We start from the raw sequence: 18373 nt of genomic DNA, 5'->3' as shown, positions 1-18373 counted from the left end.
CAGGTCCCGCCCCTCAGATGACAGCCCGCGTGTCCCATCCGGGTCCTGTGTTTGCCAGTTGTGGTGCAGGAAATATGGGTGAAGGAACTAGATATCAAATAGATTTTTTATTTCAATATTGTCATAATTACTCGGCCTCCCGTACACTAGAAAAAAAAAGTTTGGTTGTTTCTTTTGGAGAGGGGGGCTTTCTAAGCGGTTCAGGCTGACCTTTAATTCACTTTGCAGCCCAGGCAGGTCTGCTGGCAAGGATTCCTGTGCTGGGATTTCAAGCGTGCACTGCCAAGCCAGGACGAGGTTTGCTTATTTATCTATGCTTTAACATTTAAATTCCAGCTCGGCTTCAACATCCTCTCAAAGAAAACAAAACCAAAAAATAAACAAGAAGGAAAGGAAGGAAGAAAGAAAAGAAAAATTACGGCAGAAGGAAAACATTCAACAAAATTTTTGCCAACATATGTACTAACACACTAGGCTTTTTGTAGGGAAAGTACGTCAATTTTTAAAATTTAGAATTCAATAAAACATATGCAAAAACTTGTTGCCACAGATGGATATCATGGAATGTTTTGAAAGACAAAAAGTGGAACTGAGAAAAAGCCTGTCATCTGAACAGTTTTTTAAAAAAACTTCAGGTCAAACAGATTCTATGGTAACAAATCTGATTGAAAAAAGTAAAAAAAAAATCCTTTAAGGATGGTGAATTTATCTCCCTGATGTTCATGTTAAATTTTAAAAAAAAGAAGTAGATGTATAACACGCACATTTATTTTTTAGGAGTATTTCTATTGAATTATTTATTTTAATTTTATGAGTTTTATTATATTATACAATGTATATTTAACAGGAAAATATAATATCAAAAAATATTAAATTTTTAGTATGCAATGAGGGTTTAGAATAAATATCAATATTTTCAACATCAACTGTTTATAAAATCTACAACAGAAATGAACTCCTATGTAACTACAATGAAAATACAAATAAGATCCTACCACATAATAATTTTGACTTCAATTATCACACCTAAGGCAGTCTTCACACATGCGAACAGCATGTTCCATACAAAAGTATCACTTACACTGATAGCACATGGGTTTTGTTTCCTGTCTTCTTTGGTAGGACACACTTAACATCTTGCTGGTCTTCCCATTTTCTAGAAAGTGCTTCTGATGTTTCCCCTGTCTGTTCACTGGTTTGCTCCAGAATTCTTTTGCAGAGTTCTTTGGGCAGGTACATACTGTTATTCCTCTGTAGTAATTGATCACTTATCAGTTCTATTCCCAATCCTGTAAGAAAATTTCTCCATGATATTTTGTGCTTGTTATTTTCTTTGTAAACTATGAAATGGTTTTATGCCTGACATGTTTAGGATTGAGTAAAATGTAAGCACTGGCCAAATCTTTGTTTTGAGGACTTACAGGTGCTGCGTAACTCACCAACAGTATCTGCTCCATCTTTTGTTTTGTTGTCAAATGTGACCACTTCTGGCTTCATTTATGTTGAGACTCACTATACATATTTTTGTGGTCTTTGAGACAGGGTCTCACTATGTAGTCCAGGGCAGCCTTGAATTCACTCTGTAGCACAGGATGACGTTAATTTACAGAATCTTCCTGCCTCGGCCTCCCCAGTGCTGGGATTATAGACATGTACCACTAGACCTGGTTGCACTATTAATCTTATCATCATGGTGTAATATTCATAGTATTAATATTATTTTTTTATCACCTAGGGGGCCAATGTTATGTCTTTCGAAGTCCAAAGATTATATATTTCTTTACTATGAACTTAAAACATTTCCCCAAGAATCTCCTGCTTTGTTCTTGTGAATAGTTCCTGTGCTGGCCAGTTGGTATTTTTTTTTTTTTTTAGCAAATGTAACATCCATGGGTCACTGGTGAACTAATTATCAAATGTGACATTTCAGTTATTTTTTGAAATAGGTGCAACAAGTTTGCTTACAAAGCCATATAGTTTTTTATTGCATGAATAAAGACCTGTTGGCTGGGTTCCAGGATAAATTTCTAAAATGTTTTCACATCTACCAGTGCATATGTTTTCAAATCACATCTGGAAGGTTTATTTGGCATATATTGCCATAAGCTACAATCTTAAAATGATGCAGATTGTTTGTCAATTGTCACATATTGGACAGTGTATAAATTACTGGAAGATTCAAAGCAAAGCTTTCAGAAAATGAACAAAAAGAAACCAAATTGGTGGATTTTTTTCTTTCTTGGTGGTTTTTTAATTTTTAATCATCAAAATGTGGGTTGCCCAGGCTACTTGTTAGAGACTAGATCACTTTTCCTGAAAATACTGACTTTCCATTTGGGCCTGTGAATGTCTGGTAAGTGACTAGAATAGGGACGAAAGGTTTGGCATTTTCTGTCTTCATATTACATCTGTCCTGTTTGGTCCCCTGACCTTTGAGTCAGATTTTACTCAGTTCTCTATGTAGACATGCTGATCATTTGAAAAATGCTTTGCCCAGAACCATGCAGTTACCCATGGACCTGATCTAGACTTACCTAGATTCTGGTTCACTGAAGAAGGCCTCTTGCACTCACATGGGCTTGTGGAGGGGTCTGGTTCATAAGGGTGCTGTACTCACCATGGAAGCATCTGCTGGTGGGTCAGCGAATGGGTGTGCTGTTGGAAGGTGGGGCCTTGTTGGGAGCCGTGGAAACGAGATTGATCACATGTGTGGGGCTAAAACAAGGCCAGCTCACAAAAAACAGAGAGACCAAAACAAACTATGTAAACAAGTTGTTCCAGCACCAAGAAGGCAAGGGGCCCAGGCCTGCCAGACAATGGGTTGCTAGGCAGAGGGCCTGAAATTGTTGAGCAGTTCCTTTCTTCCCATCAGGAGGATAGGGACTCCACCTGACCCCAGCTTTGTCTTTTCTTTATTTTTCTCATCCTCTTGTGGTCCTTAACCCCAAGAAACTCAGGAGTTGCGGTTGCAGCAGGTCCTGGCTGGCAGAGTCTCCCTCTCTTTTTGGCTCCTCACTGTGCTTCTTAGCTGCTGTGTGCTGAGCAGCTCTCCTCCCCCAGGCCTTCCACCATGCTGTTTCTGTGCTCAAGCCTGCCCAGCATGATGGAAACTTCTGAAATAGGAGCCAAAATAAACCTCTGTTCTTTTAAATTACAGGTGTTGGATATTTTGTCCTATCAGTGAGGAGTTTCTAAAATGCATAATTTCTCCTTTCCCCCTTCAGGGCTAAAGACTCCAGGAACCATGACTGCAAACACAAGATCAAAAACACATGACACTTGAGTTCCTGGAAAGTCCCCATCTTTTCCCCAAAAGAACATGAGTATTTCTCCCTTCATTTGCTCTTCCTCATTATTTATTTCCTATACCTGGAAATTAATTCATTTGTGAGCACAGATAACACTTTTCCATACTTTGGCCTGAGTGAAATCTTTTCTTCAACATGTACTTCTTACATGTTGGCTTTTCTGTGGGGTGAGCTTCTGGATCTGTGTTTGGAAACATGACATTACCTACATGTTACATGACAAAAAAGTCCTAAATTTATGTCTCTAGCTTTTATTTTTCTCTTGAGTTAGGCCTCCAGTTCTGGACACCTGCACTTGATGTGTCTCTGTGGTTGGTCTATCATCTTGTGTCTTAAACTTTCCTCCTTCTTGCCCCATTCTATGCCCCCAGCCTGAACTTCCTTCTAGTTCTTTTATTTTGCCCATTGGCTTCAAACTTGGGATCCTTCTGCCTTAGCCTCCCAAGTAGCTGGGATTATAATGATGTGCTGACACCCCTGGCCTTACTTAGCTATCTTAGAGGAGGGCACTCTTCTACCCTTTCTTCTGAGTATTTTTTTTCATTCCAGAGATCGAACTCAGGAACTTGTACTTGCCAGGCAGGTACTTATGCTGCTGAGCTATATCCCTGGCCCCTCTAAATCAAAAGCCTTAGAGTCACCCATGGAATCCTCATCTTGTACCCATCAATGCTGGCATTGTTTTAATTTATGTATGTTGTCTGTTGTGGTATTTCCTTGCTCACCAAGAAAATTATTCCATCTTTGTTTTAATGTTTGTAGACTTTCTATCCATGCCCCTAAGTCTCAGCACATAAACTAGGCCTGGCCAGCTGTGGTATTTCATTTGTGTGGCAACAAAAACTTGTTTAACAGCTGACTATATGACCCAATGAGGGTCATTTATAGAACTTCCCTCGGCTTGATTATCCTCCTGTCCCAGCCTCCTGAGGAGCTGGGATTACATGCATGTGCCACTATCCCTCATGCTTCTCTTAGTTTTTATGTGGGCTCTTCAGGTAAGTATAAGAACTCAATGCCAAGTGCTGACTAACAAAAGAAAAGTATACAAATTTACCCATTTTGCATGTTACATACATGGGCATTATAAGTGAGCTATCTAGTAACACAGAACAGACACACTTGTGTGTTTCCACAATGTTAGAATTTATTGAAGCACAGTAAAATTCATGAGCTCCACTGGGTTTCCTTAGCTTTGTCAGGCTGAGCACTCAGAATTCACTTGGTAGCCCACTGTTGTAGGTTGGCTAACTGATGCCATTTTGAGCCCTGTATTTAATGAGTGCCCTGTTTTTGGTCCAGCAGAATGGAAAATTACCTAGAGTACAATCCCATAAAAAAAGGAGAATGAACTGCACCCACAAGAGAAAAATTAACCTGCTCAACAAAAGAAGCAGGAGACAGGTGTCAACCAAAAATTAATATAAGATCCTAACAAAATTGTTTCCAACAGGATGTGTCATGGTTTATGTCTGTGTCCCCCAGGCCTCATGAGTTTGCATTGTGCATTTGTGCATTTGCATTGTCTAGTGCTTGGATTGATGGTATTAGTGCTACACTCACCTAGGGTTGGAGACAAGATGTGATGTAATGGCTGGAAGAAGGTGTGTCTTGCTCTTTGCTGGTTCGTATTTGCTGCTTGCAGCTGCCATGAACTGCAGCCCAGCCATGCCCGCCTGCCTTGGAGCCAAATGAGCTTGGACTGAAACCTCCAAAAATTGTAAGAAATAAGCCTTTCCTTTCCCAACTTGGGCTTCAGGTATTTTGTCTCAGCGATGAGTAAAAAAGTAACTAAGACAGGATGTCTTTTTATGATTCTGTTTTAAAAACTCTAACTTTCCAGTTCAGTGCCACTTGGTATAACTCTGAAACAAGGGTCTCTATGAGAATGGTTGCTGAGCTCAGCTAATTAAATTCCAAATTTATCAATTTGGCTTCTTGGAGTCCTATATTGTTCATGAGCCCACTTCACCCATGAGTTGGGCAATTTTAGTTAGGGATTAATTACTAATATTTATAACATCTGTAGTTAATAAGTAAAGTTCAAACTCTTAAAAGCTGAGAATGGTGATTGGGCACCAGCTGGGAGAAAGAAGATACTGGTTTAGTCTCTTTCAAATTATCTATTAATGTTTCAAACACATCAAAAATTCATGCTCATCATCATCCCCATAATTCCATGTTGACTTTATTATTTTTTTGGTACTGGGGATTGAACTCACAACTGCATGCTTGTAAGGCAGGTGCTTATGCCATTGAACTAAATCCCCAGCCCTCAGGTTGTCTTTAAATGCAGTCATTTTATTTGCAAATTTGGACACAATCACTATTCTTCCCTGAATTGACAGATCGAGTTCACTGAGCAAGATGAATGTCATATGAGTAAGCAAGTTTTGGACCTATTTTGTACTACTGAAATATGCTGTCTGTGGTGACATTTTTTTCCTAAAAGAAATTTCTGTGGTGGCTTTCGTAACTCAAAAACTTCAGCTAGTGATTTAGAAAACTATCTCACTGTTGTGTCTGAGATGCCATGTGTCTTCTAATTATATCTGGAAAAACACTTTCAAATCCAGGCAATATTTGACTAGCCAGCATTTTTCTGTGAATGACACTGTTCAGACTTACAGTTCAGAAGCAGCCTTACTGATCTGAAACATGAAGCCGGAAAGCAGTCCAGTTATGACAGTTGCCATATGTTCCCTTTGTAAGAAAGACTGCATTTCCTGGTTTACAAACCTCTTTTTGAAATAAAGCCTCAGTTTTTTCTTAAAGTTTTTTTTTCTGGTGAATTTTGTTGAACAGTTTGTGTTTTCTTTTCCTCTAATTTTTTTTTTTATAAAAAACTTTGGCTCCTTGGGTCTGGTGGACGTTTTCCCATCCCCTCTCTTGTCCCTGGACAAATGCTCTTATTTTTGGCCAGCATTTGCAGCGGCTGCCTGTTGACAATGAAAAGGATCACAGAACTTTGCTCCTAGGTGGTAAGAGCACACCCTGCATCTGAAATCACCCTAAGATCCAGGAGAGGGTACCCATGGCCTAACCAGGCCATGCCCAGCCACTTACAAGCAGCAAGCAGGGCCCGGAATCAAGTCCTGGGCCCTGACCAAGCAGGGGTTTAATTCCAGTGCCCAGGGATGCCTTAGAACTTCACTCTCAGGCAATAAGACCATGCCCTGTGTCTGAAATCACCAAACGACACAGGGGGTCCCTGCAGGCCTAACTGGCCCACTCTCAGTGAACTCCAAGTAGCAAGCATTTGCCAGCAGTCTGCTCCGGGAGCCAAAAGTGGGCCAGGTGATTCCCAGTGCACTGGGGAAGCTTTGAAACATCACTCAAAACCTGGAAATAGGTAACTGCAGCTGGCATTAAGGAATACCACACAGCCCTGGAACCTTGGCCCAGGCTGCCAGGAGCTTCCTGTGTGACTCCTGCTGGCCCTGGGAATGTGTGCTGCCCTGAGACCTTGGCCTGCACAGCTGCCTGCTTCCTGCATGACTCCAGTCAGCACTGAGGAATGCCATGCTGCCTTGGGATCTTGGCCTGAGCCCAGCGGAGGCCTGGACCCAGGACATCTGCTGGCCCATCAGGGACACTCCCTACCACCTAGACCTAATACTGCTGTCAATCTTAAGCTCACACTCTTTCTACCAGAACCATAGAATAAAGCAGGTTAACTGTGCTAGCTTGAAGGGAGATTCAGTAACTGCCTCACCCAGACAGAAGATCTCAGTAGGTTCCAGACAGTGTGGTATATCCCTAAAATAGAGGTGTACAGTGGGTAAATAGGGCAGTAGTAAAGCTCCCTCCAACTAACTGTAAGACCTTGGTGAGTCAGGCGAGAGTGTGGGTGACCCCTTCTTGCACACAGAAAACACAGGGCAGGGTGAGGAGTGTGCCAATAACGACTCCCCAAACTTGGGGAAAATCAAAAGGGCTTATGAGACATACAGGCACAAAATAGGGACATAGTTGAGCCTCAGCCAACACAAACACTATAGACAGGGAGATTTGGTGACCTAGCATAACCTAAAGATAAAATAATAGCAGGAAATAGAAGTTCACCTACATCATTACTACTAGGCTTGTCATCAGAGGAAGAATATAGGACTCACCTAACAGGACCTGCAGTGGGAAGTCAGGTGATGGGCACACCTCTTCATTGTGTGACCCAGAAATTGGACAAATATCAACCTGACATTAGGACCCCAAGATACACACTACCAACAGATGACACTAGTGGGATTGAAGGGCCAAATATTAACTTGAAAGGGGAAAATGGCAAAACAAAAAAGCAAAATGCAATTTCAAACTAGTCCATGAGGAGCAAGTACAAGAGATATTGAAACAGAGGATTTCAAAAGTAACACACCAGAAATCTCTGAAAAGATAGTGAAATAAAAAAAAACTCCATGAGGCTATACAGGAAATCAAATTAGAAGTACTCTCCAATGTAAAGATAGAAATAATCTTAGTAGAGGAGCTGCTCAGCACAGCTAGCTAAAGAAGTAATAGAGAAAAAAGTACAGAAGCATGGGAAACTGATTGAAACCTTGAATGAAAAATATAGAAAACAGAAGAATTCATTAAACAAACTCAAAAAGACATCCAAGGGACAAAAATTCTATTCAAAGCTGGCAGAACTATTTAAATGAAGCTGAATAGGAATTTGGACCTTCAGGACAGGATCACAATTAGTGATCATGAAAGGAAAGAACTTTTAAAAATAACAAAGCAGCAAGAAATGACAATCCAGTAGCTTCAAGATGATGCAAAAGCAACAATGTAAGATTAATAGGCATGAGCGAAGATGCAGGAGTCAATGCAAATGACATAAGTAAAATATACACAGAAGTAGTAGCAGAAAATTTCCCAAACATGGGGAAAAATCTGATATGCACTTAAATGAGAAATATAGAATGCCAAACAGTTACAACCAACATAAGTTTACATGCAGACATATAATAATTAAGATGTCAGACATACAGCATAAAAACAGAATACTAAAAACTGTTAGAGAAAAGACACAACTCACCTATCAAGGAAAGCCCATTAGAATCACAGCAGACTTTTCAGCACAAACCCTCAAGTCAAGACAAGCTTGGGGGACTTCTGGGAGAATATAGTGGATAGATAGCAGCAGCTTCAGAGGCTCTCTGAGAAACTGTACTTAAAATCCAGGAATGGTTCTGGGCAAGAGATCCTAAGCAAGGGGACATATACTTTGCCGACCCAGGAATGAACTAAATAAGAGAAACCAACTGGAAACACAATCCCGGTGATACAACAAGAACAGATAAGGTCTCAGCGCGGAAACTGGACCCCGTGCCACTGGAAGCTACCATTTGAATTTCCTGCAGCCGCTGCTGCGTCCCAATCGGCATGACAAGGAGAGAGGCACAAAAGCTCGGAGAGTGGGAAGTGGTGAATGGAGTTGAGAGTGGGACTGGCTGGGAGCCCTGCATCAACCTGCGGTGAGTGAGTGGATCAGGAACCCTTCCATAAAGTAGGAGGCTTCAGCAAAGAACATACTGGGACCAGACGGGATGGCTGGGACAGGATGCTGCAGTGACTTCAGTCACATATTCCCCTCTCAAGTGGGATTGGTGGGAAGTGCCTGGCCAGCATGACGCCGCTGACTAAGACTCAGTAGGCTAGCCCAAACCAGGTCCCAGCACCTGGAGGTGCACCCTAGCAGTGAAGCCTTTGGTAGGTTGACGTGGAGGGGCGGGCCAAGCATAGGCTGCCCAGGTCTGTGTCTCCCTAGTATACTGCAGTGGGTGGGAACACCTAGCCAATGCAATTCAAACAAACTGTAACCAACAAAGAAAGAAACTGGGCCTCCTATATACGCTTGTATATAAGGAACAAAAAAATATGGGAAGAGGGAGCAACAAGAAAGGGTCCTCAGCCCCCAATCCTGAGAAACATGCAATATCTGACATGGCACCAGTAGGCATAAAGCACTATCTCCAGAGCCTCAGAGACAAGTTCAGGAATGAAGTTATTAATGACCTGAAGCAAGATATAAGTAGAATAGTTAGAGAAATGCTAAGCACCACTCAAGAAAAAACAGATGGTGCAATGGAAGAACCGAAAAAAAGGGGAGAATTGTTTGATGGAGAAAATAGAGAAAACATAGAATACGTGAAGCAGGTTCAAAAGATTATCAGGAAACTAAAAACTATTGAAAACTGGCATAACAGCTTGAAAGAAACTAAGGATAGATTATCTGAACTGGAGGGCAGATTTGTAATATGGGAGCATGAAATGAAAAACTTCTTAAAAATAACAACAACAAAAAACCAAACAAACAGCAACAATACAAAGGCTAGAGATGATAAGAGGATCTATAAGTTAAGAATTAAGAACCTAAAAGAAGTAGGGACACAAACAAGTGGACTACAAAAGCTATTCACAGAAATAATCCAAGCGAATTTCCCTAATTTAGCAAATGGTAAAGATACTCAGATGTATGAGGCATACAGGACCCCTGCCACCTACAACCCAAACAGAGCTACACCCAGGCATATAATAATCAAAATTCCAGAAATCCAATATAAGAACAGAATAGTAAAAGCCATCAGAGACAAGAAACAGATCACTGACAAAGGAACACCCATCAGAATTATAGCAGACTTCTTGACATAAACCATCAAATCACGAAGAGCATTGGGGGGAATAATTCAAGCTTTGAAAGATAATAACCTCCAGCCAAGATTGATATATCCTGCACAACTTTCCCTAGAAATTGATGGAAAAACAAGGTGCTTCCAGGATAAAGAGGAACTAGGGGAATTTGCAACCACTAATTCAACTCTACAGAGAATACTGCAGGATATTCTAAAAAAGGAAAATACCAAGATTCCAAAAATGGTGGCAGAGAGGCCACAAAGAATGGAGCACAAAGCAAAATGAAGAAGACAAACTGACAACAAACAACAGAAAAAGAGCTCTGTTGGGAGCCGCGTCTGTGATAGCTCGCCTTGCGCGGCGGACGTGCGGCCTGTAGTAAAGAGCAAAGCCTGAGGTAGATTACCCCTCCCATCGAATATGTTAGTTTCCTGCTTACCGCGTAAACAACCCGCTCAACAATATAGTCTGCCTGGCAACTGATGATGTTAGCCAATCAGCTTGCCTTGCTTACTTTAACATGATTGGACACTGTACCCGTATATATACCGGTGCCACCCCTGGGCGGAAGAAGAAGCCAGGTAGAAGCCCAGAAGTAAAAGCCCAAAAGGAGCCGCGGAGAGCGGACCGGTAGAGGCTTTGGGGCAGACTGAAGCACAAAAGGAGCCGCGGGGAGCGGACCAGAGGAGGCTTCAGCTGGGAGAACCCAGGGCAGGCTGTACGGAGAAGGAAAATAAAAAGAAAAGGTTGTCCACTACCAGACTTTGTCGTGTGTCCTTCCTGCCGGCCGGGAGCGGACATCGACATTTGGAGGCCCGCCCGGGGACTGATCACCCCCGAGACGTGGAAGTGGACAACGCTCCAGTACAGAGCTGCGAGACAGGTGAGTTGGGGATAAGCCTGGGCTCTGGGTGGCGCGCACCTACAGGGCTTTTAGACTCCCCTCAGGCTCACGCGTAAGTGGCGGATTCCTTGGGCCTCACGCGGTGAGTAACATATTAAAAGATGGGAAACATGTTAGGTAGCAACACTAAGAGCGAGGGTGGTTGTGGAGAAAGCTCTCAAGAGCTTACAAAAGTACGCAGGGTATTTGAGCAGGCCCAGTCAGGGAGCTCCCGAGAGGGGCCCGTCAAGGGGAACAAAGATGCTAAGGAGGAGGATGGGGCTCTAGCCTCGGAGTCGTCTGACTCCGAGGACGAGGGAAAGTGGAATGGCAAGGAGGCCAAAGAGACCAGCTGTCAGGAGCCCAAGTCGCTCGATAAGGAGTCACAGGGTTCTTTTCCAGCGTTGCGCCGCGAATTGCGCTCTGCTCAACCTGGTCTGCGGAGGAGTAGAGAGCTCCTGAGCGCTCCCCGGCGCGAGAGGGAGGCGATCCCTCGCCACGAGGCGGCCGCCTGGGAGCTCCCTCCCCTTTCGCCAGAACAGGAAGTGATGCACGGGCCCCCATTTTCCGCCCAATCACGGCCGCCGTCTTATGCTCCGCCGCCGGCGGGTCGGTATTTTTACAGGCGGCTTTGGCAGGGGGGACGCTTGTCTCATGAGGTACATCCACCTGGGATAGATAGTGGCCCCTACGGGATATTTCCTGTACAAGTAGCTATGGGCCAGGGACGCAATGCATGGGAGCCTTTTGAGATAAAGCAGATTAGAGAACTTAAAAATGCAGTTACAACCTTTGGGCCGACTGCGCCTTACACCATTGCCATGCTGGAGAATCTGTCTTCTGGGCCCCTCACCCCCGCGGACTGGATTCAGCTGGCAAAGGCGTGTCTGCCCTCGGGCAGTTACCTGGATTGGCGAGCCTGGTACGCAGAGTTCTCTGCAGAGCAGGCTGAGAGAAACGCCAATCGGGGAAACCGGGGGTGGAACAAAGAAATGCTTATGGGAGAAGGTCGGCACGCTGATGATCAGACTCAGTTCCCTGGCGCTGTCTATGAACAAATCAATGCCATAGGGCTCCACGCCTGGAAGCAAGTAAGTGGTGCCGGAACAGCCTCCTTGTGTCTTTCAAAAATAATTCAGGGTACCACAGAGCCATTTGTTGACTTTGTGGCCCGAATGCAAGATGCTGCCGATAAGATATTCTCTGATCCGGGAGTGGCTCGACCGCTGGTAAGGCAGCTGATTTTCGAGCAATGTACAAAGGAGTGCAAGGCAGCGATAGCTCCTCATAAGAACAAGGACCTCAACGCCTGGATTAGGATATGCAGAGAGATAGGGGGGCCGCTCTCCAACTCGGGAGTGGCTGCTCTCCTGGCTGCGGCTGTACAGCAGAGGGGACCTCGCGGGTTAGAAGGGGAATGTAAGGCTAAAAGGTGTTTTGCCTGCGGGGAGCCAGGACACATTAAACGTCATTGCCCAAACAATGCAGATGCTAGGCCTCGCCCTAGGAATGAAGAACCATATGTTTGTGGGCGATGCAAGAGGGGATCACACAAAGCTGAGGAGTGTAGGTCGGTCTTTGATGCTCAGGGCAACCGTATTTGTGGACAAGATGCTAGAGAGCCAAAAAACGGCCAGAGGGGGCCCCCTTCACAGGCGGGCCCCCGCCCCAGAGACAGGACAGCTCAGGGTGGCAGCCTTCAACAAGGGCCACCCCTGGGTCAGCAGGTGTGGACCTCAGTGTCGCCTCAGGACTTATATTAGTGCCTGATATGGGTGTTCAAGTGGTTGAAACCACCTTTAAGGGACCGTTACCCGAAAATTCCGTGGGTCTGGTGATCGGGAGATCCTCCACGGCCCTTCGGGGTCTCACAGTAGTCCCAGGGGTCATAGACTCAGACTACACAGGACATATTAAAATTATGGTTCAATCTCTTGTGGGTACTATGGTAATCAATAAAGGAGACAAGATAGCGCAGCTCTTGCTGCTCCCCAGTCTCCACAAGAGATTTCCCTCAAAGCAGAAAATTAGAGAAAGTCAAGGTTTCGGTTCCTCAGGGGAAGTCTTTGAGGGACTCCATATGACACTTGGTAAAAGGCCCATGCTCTCACTTAAGGTCAATGGCAAGAATATAACAGGGCTCCTAGACACAGGAGCTGACCGTTCCATTATCTCCAGAAAGGATTGGCCTTCCAACTGGCCCACCAACACTGCAGATAACACGCTGCAGGGCCTGGGGATGGTGTCAGCTCCTCAGGTTAGTGCTTCAACCCTGCTCTGGTGCGATGAGGAGGGTCATCAGGGCCATTTCCAACCGTTTGTGTTGCAGTTGCCAGTGTCTCTATGGGGAAGGGACATCCTCACTCAGATGGATGTCACGCTTACGTCAAACTGCTCCCCCCAGGCTAAGGATATACTCAGGAACCAGGGATATACCCCCGGCAAAGGCTTGGGCAATGCCCTGCAGGGTCGGACATCCCCAATACCAGTAGAAAACAAAAAAGGTAGGCAAGGATTGGGTTTTTCTTAGGGGCCGCTGAAGAAGCTCTCCTACCCACTTCGATCAAAATCACCTGGAAATCAAATGATCCGGTTTGGGTACCTCAGTGGCCCCTGCCTAAGGAGAAGCTATTAGCCTTGTCAGAAATAGTCAGTACACAACTTAGATTAGGACATATTAAGCCGTCAACCTCCCCATGGAACACCCCCATTTTTATAATTAAAAAAAAGTCTGGCAAGTGGAGGCTGCTCCATGATCTAAGGGCGGTCAACGCGCAGATGCAGCCCCTGGGGGCGGTCCAGAGGGGGCTGCCAGCTCTCTCAGCCATCCCTCAGTCCTGGCCAGTTTATGTTATAGACCTTAGAGACTGTTTCTTCTCAATTCCCCTGCACCCAGAGGACACTCATAGGTTCGCCTTTACTTTGCCCACCATTAACCAAGAAAGCCCTGATCTCAGATACGAGTGGGTAACGTTGCCCCAAGGTATGGCCAACAGTCCCACTATGTGTCAGATTTACCTTGATTCCCTACTGGCCCCCCTACGAAAATCCTTTCCCAAGATAAGATGTATGCATTACATGGACGACCTTTTGCTCAGCGGCAGGGACCCAGACATGCTAAATAATATGCTCAGCCAGTTGGTCGAGGCCCTGAGACAAGCTAATCTGCATGTTGCCCCCGACAAGATTCAGGGAGGAGAAATGGTGACCTACTTAGGCGCGAGAATCTCCCCTATGCTAGTCTCTCCACAGAAGGTCACCATTAGGATGGATGGCGTTAGGACCCTAAATGACATGCAAAAACTATTGGGAGACATTAATTGGATTAGGCCATATTTACATATACCAAATTCAGATCTCAAACCCCTGTTCGACCTTCTGAAGGGAGACCCAGATATAGCCTCCCACAGGAGGCTCACTCCTGAGGCAAGAGCTGCCTTACAGAGAGTGGAAAAAGCCTTAGGTGGGGCTACCTTACACAGAATTGAACCAGGGCGACCCTTTGATGTCTGTTTGCTACAGACTAGTCTACAGCCTACAGCGGTGATTTGGCAGAAAGGACCACTACTGTGGATACACCCTAAGGTCTCACCTGCAAAAGTCATAGAGCATTACCCGGAGGCAGTCGCTTCATTGGCCCTTGAAGCGCATGATAGAGCTGTCCAACATTTTGGCTCAGGACCACAAGCCATCTGAGTACCCTATACCGCCAGCCAGATCAAGACCCTGGCTGCCTGCATAGATACCTGGGCCATTCTGAGATGTGTTTTCCATGGGGATATAAACAATCAATACCCTAAAGACCCTATCTTGTCATTTGTCACTCAGCACCCTATAATTTTTCCAAAGGTTACTGCCTCTGAGCCATTAGTCCCAGCAACTACAATATACACAGATGGCTCCAAGACGGAGATAGGCGCCTATGTGATCCTAGGCAAGCCCCCGGTTACCATACAATTTAAACCAGATCAGCCTCAGGTGGTAGAACTGCAGATCATTAAAATGATTCTTGAACGGTTCTCAGAAGCCATTAACATTGTCTCCGATTCTAGGTATGTGGTCAATGCTATGCAAGTGCTTGAGACTGCCAGTTTAATTAGATCCACTTCCACAGTGGCTGGACTGTTCCTGTCTATCCAGACATTGCTTCAGAACAGACACCATAAGGTCTTCACCACCCACATAAGAGCACATACATCCCTGCCGGGGCCCATGGCACAGGGGAATGCGGCTGCTGACACTGCCACTCACCCGTTATGGATTTTTACCTTACTAACACCAATCGAGTGAGCCCGTGCCTTCCATGATAAATTTCATGTTAATGCCAGGACACTAGCAAACCATTTCCATGTTTCCAGAGCAGATGCACGAGATATCGTGCGACTATGTGACTCCTGTGCCACATACAAACCTGCCATACCGATGGGAGTAAACCCTCGAGGTTTGATCCCTGGTGATGTTTGGCAGATGGACATCACACATATACAGGAGTTTGGGACTCTTAAATATGTTCATGTTTCCACAGACACCTGTTCTCACGTCATATTCGCAACAGCAGAAACAGGTGAAAAAGTGTCTAATGTGATCAATCATTGCCTGGCAGCTTGGGCCGCATGGGGCAAACCAAAAATATTAAAAACTGATAATGGACCAGCCTATATAGGCAAAGCCTTCAATGAGTTCTGCAAAATGATGGAGGTTCAATTAAAACATGGTATCCCATACAATCCCCAAGGTCAAGGAATCATTGAGAGGGCTCATAGAAGCCTCAAAGAAATTTTACAAAAACAAAAAGGGGGAGTAGGCCAAGGCCTGGCCCCAAAGGCACGATTATCCATGGCACTATTCACACACAATTTTTTAAATTTAAATAATGATAATCGCTCCCCAGCTGTGGAGCACTGCAACCCTTCCCCCAACCATAAAGGGTGGGTGAAGTGGAAAGATGTCCTGACAGGACAATGGATGGGCCCGGATCCAGTGGTCAGCTGGAACCGAGGCGCGGTTTGTGTTTTCCCACAGGAACCGGGACGAGAACCACTGTGGATACCGGAGAGACTGACACGGGCAACAAAGCCCTCGACTGAAGATCAGACCTGCCCTACTGGAGATCCATCACAGACCAACCAATAAGATGAATAGAAATAGCGGTAGCCCGAAATGGACAAGAAGATCCTCAGGCATATGCATGGCTTGCTCAATTGGCCCACGACCGAGTCTAGATATGGCGGGCATCCCTCATTCTCCTCCATAAGGTGACAATACACAGCAGGGTAGGAGAGTCAATGACGGGTAAGAGCGTACTCCCCCGGTGCGACTCAACCTAAGCCAGGCCCTACCCCATCCTGCACGTAAGCCGCTGGACTGTTAGATGCTGCCCAGGTCTAAATTTCTCTCCGAGGGGATTTCTTTACGGAGAGGAAATGAGTGCAAGCTTGTGTGCATCCAGGTTCCGTCCAGTTTGTGCCTGGCCCTAGAAAAAGGACGAGGGCCTCAGGGCCTTGGCAGACCATGGCATGGCCAACCAGGGTCTAAGCCAAGGACCTACGGTGGACCTACACATAGGGCATAAGCCTCTGCACCCAGTCCAGGAAGGGCTACGATGCGCACATTCATAAAAAATAAAATAGGGGGAGATGTTGGGAGCCGCGTCTGTGATAGCTCGCCTTGCGCGGCGGACGTGCGGCCTGTAGTAAAGAGCAAAGCCTGAGGTAGATTACCCCTCCCATCGAATATGTTAGTTTCCTGCTTACCGCGTAAACAACCCGCTCAACAATATAGTCTGCCTGGCAACTGATGATGTTAGCCAATCAGCTTGCCTTGCTTACTTTAACATGATTGGACACTGTACCCGTATATATACCGGTGCCACCCCTGGGCGGAAGAAGAAGCCAGGTAGAAGCCCAGAAGTAAAAGCCCAAAAGGAGCCGCGGAGAGCGGACCGGTAGAGGCTTTGGGGCAGACTGAAGCACAAAAGGAGCCGCGGGGAGCGGACCAGAGGAGGCTTCAGCTGGGAGAACCCAGGGCAGGCTGTACGGAGAAGGAAAATAAAAAGAAAAGGTTGTCCACTACCAGACTTTGTCGTGTGTCCTTCCTGCCGGCCGGGAGCGGACATCGACAGAGCTCAACAGAAATGAGGCAGAGAATATCAGATGGTAGGAACAGCTATTTTGGAGAAAATAAGACATCATAGTAGCTAGTGCTGATTTAGTATCATCTTGTTTTGAAGTCCCATCAAACTTGTATTCTTCTATCTTCATTGGTCTTAAAAAGTTGTATCTTATTGGATTTTATAATATATGATAATATAAGTAAAAACTTTTATAGACAAGGAGATTATACAGAAACCATTGTTCATTTTCTGTTAATTGGTTCTAAATACCCTGTAATAATGTCATTCTCTTGAATGGTTTTATAGTGTCTTGATATGTTTGGTGCTACAGTATATGAAGTTATACTCAAAGATTTCAAGAAAAGAGACACTATGGTAACTATTTTTATGTCAGGATATCTTGTGGTAAAACACTATTTTGCTTAAATGGTTATGTTTTAACCTGCACTGTTCTGTTGTTATGCCCTCTTTTATCTCAATCCCTTTTTTAAATTATTTACTTTTTTCTTTTTATCTTTTTAATTAAGAGAAAAATAAGAAATAGAAGGATACTTTGATTTCCTATTAACTTGATTTGAAATCCTGTATTGCCCTCACCATCTTGTTTTGACTGATTTTCCCCTATTCTGCTTTGCTTGATAGTACCAAGTTCGAAAGTATAGGAAAAAGTGTGAAGACAGTAAGAATCATTATGACACCCATTCCGGCTGACTATTATCTTCTTTTAAAGTCCTGTAATGTCTCCAGTGCTTTGGTTTTATTCTTTACTGTTTTATTCAATTTTATTATAACTGGCAATTCTTCTTCTTTTTTTTGGTCTTTTTCATTTTTATTGGTACCAGGGATCAAACTTATGACTGCCTGCTTGCAAGGCAGGCACTTATGCTGCTGAGCTAAATCCCCAGCACCCTGGCAATTCTTCTTAAAATAGCAAGAGGCAGTATGGTAACCATTGTTGATTACCTTATATTTTGTTTTTACGTTATCTATTATGTCCATCTTTTTAATTTGACTGACTCTTCTGATATGTCGCATTTGGTTTTACTCTCTTCAAAAAAAGTAATAAGAACTGTGGGAGTAATAAAACCCAAATTGTGTAATTGTCATTGTACAAAAGGAAAGAAAAGAAAGTGTTCTAAAGGTTATAACTGCATATATGTTAAGATAGATAACCATATTACTGAGTTGTTTTGATCATTGAACAAAGCTGTTTGCATTCTCACTGTTTGAAAGTCCACTTTATATGCTTCAATTTTGTAACTTGAACAACTATTTCTAAGATGAGAATATATAATCTATTAACTAGTGATTTCTTACTGTTTATTTTTTAAATTTTGTATTACTTGTACCCTTTTTCTGTTTTTTTCTTTTTCTCCTTAAATAAAAAAAAGACAAGCTTGGAGTGAGGTATTTCAAGCACTAAAAGAAAACAACTCT

Source organism: Cavia porcellus, unplaced genomic scaffold (genome assembly GCF_034190915.1).
Source record: "Cavia porcellus strain 051 isolate PalLab524CR breed Dunkin Hartley unplaced genomic scaffold, mCavPor4.1 scaffold_17, whole genome shotgun sequence".
Classification (NCBI taxonomy): domain Eukaryota; kingdom Metazoa; phylum Chordata; class Mammalia; order Rodentia; family Caviidae; genus Cavia; species Cavia porcellus.
Note: the sequence above shows the minus strand (reverse complement) of the source record.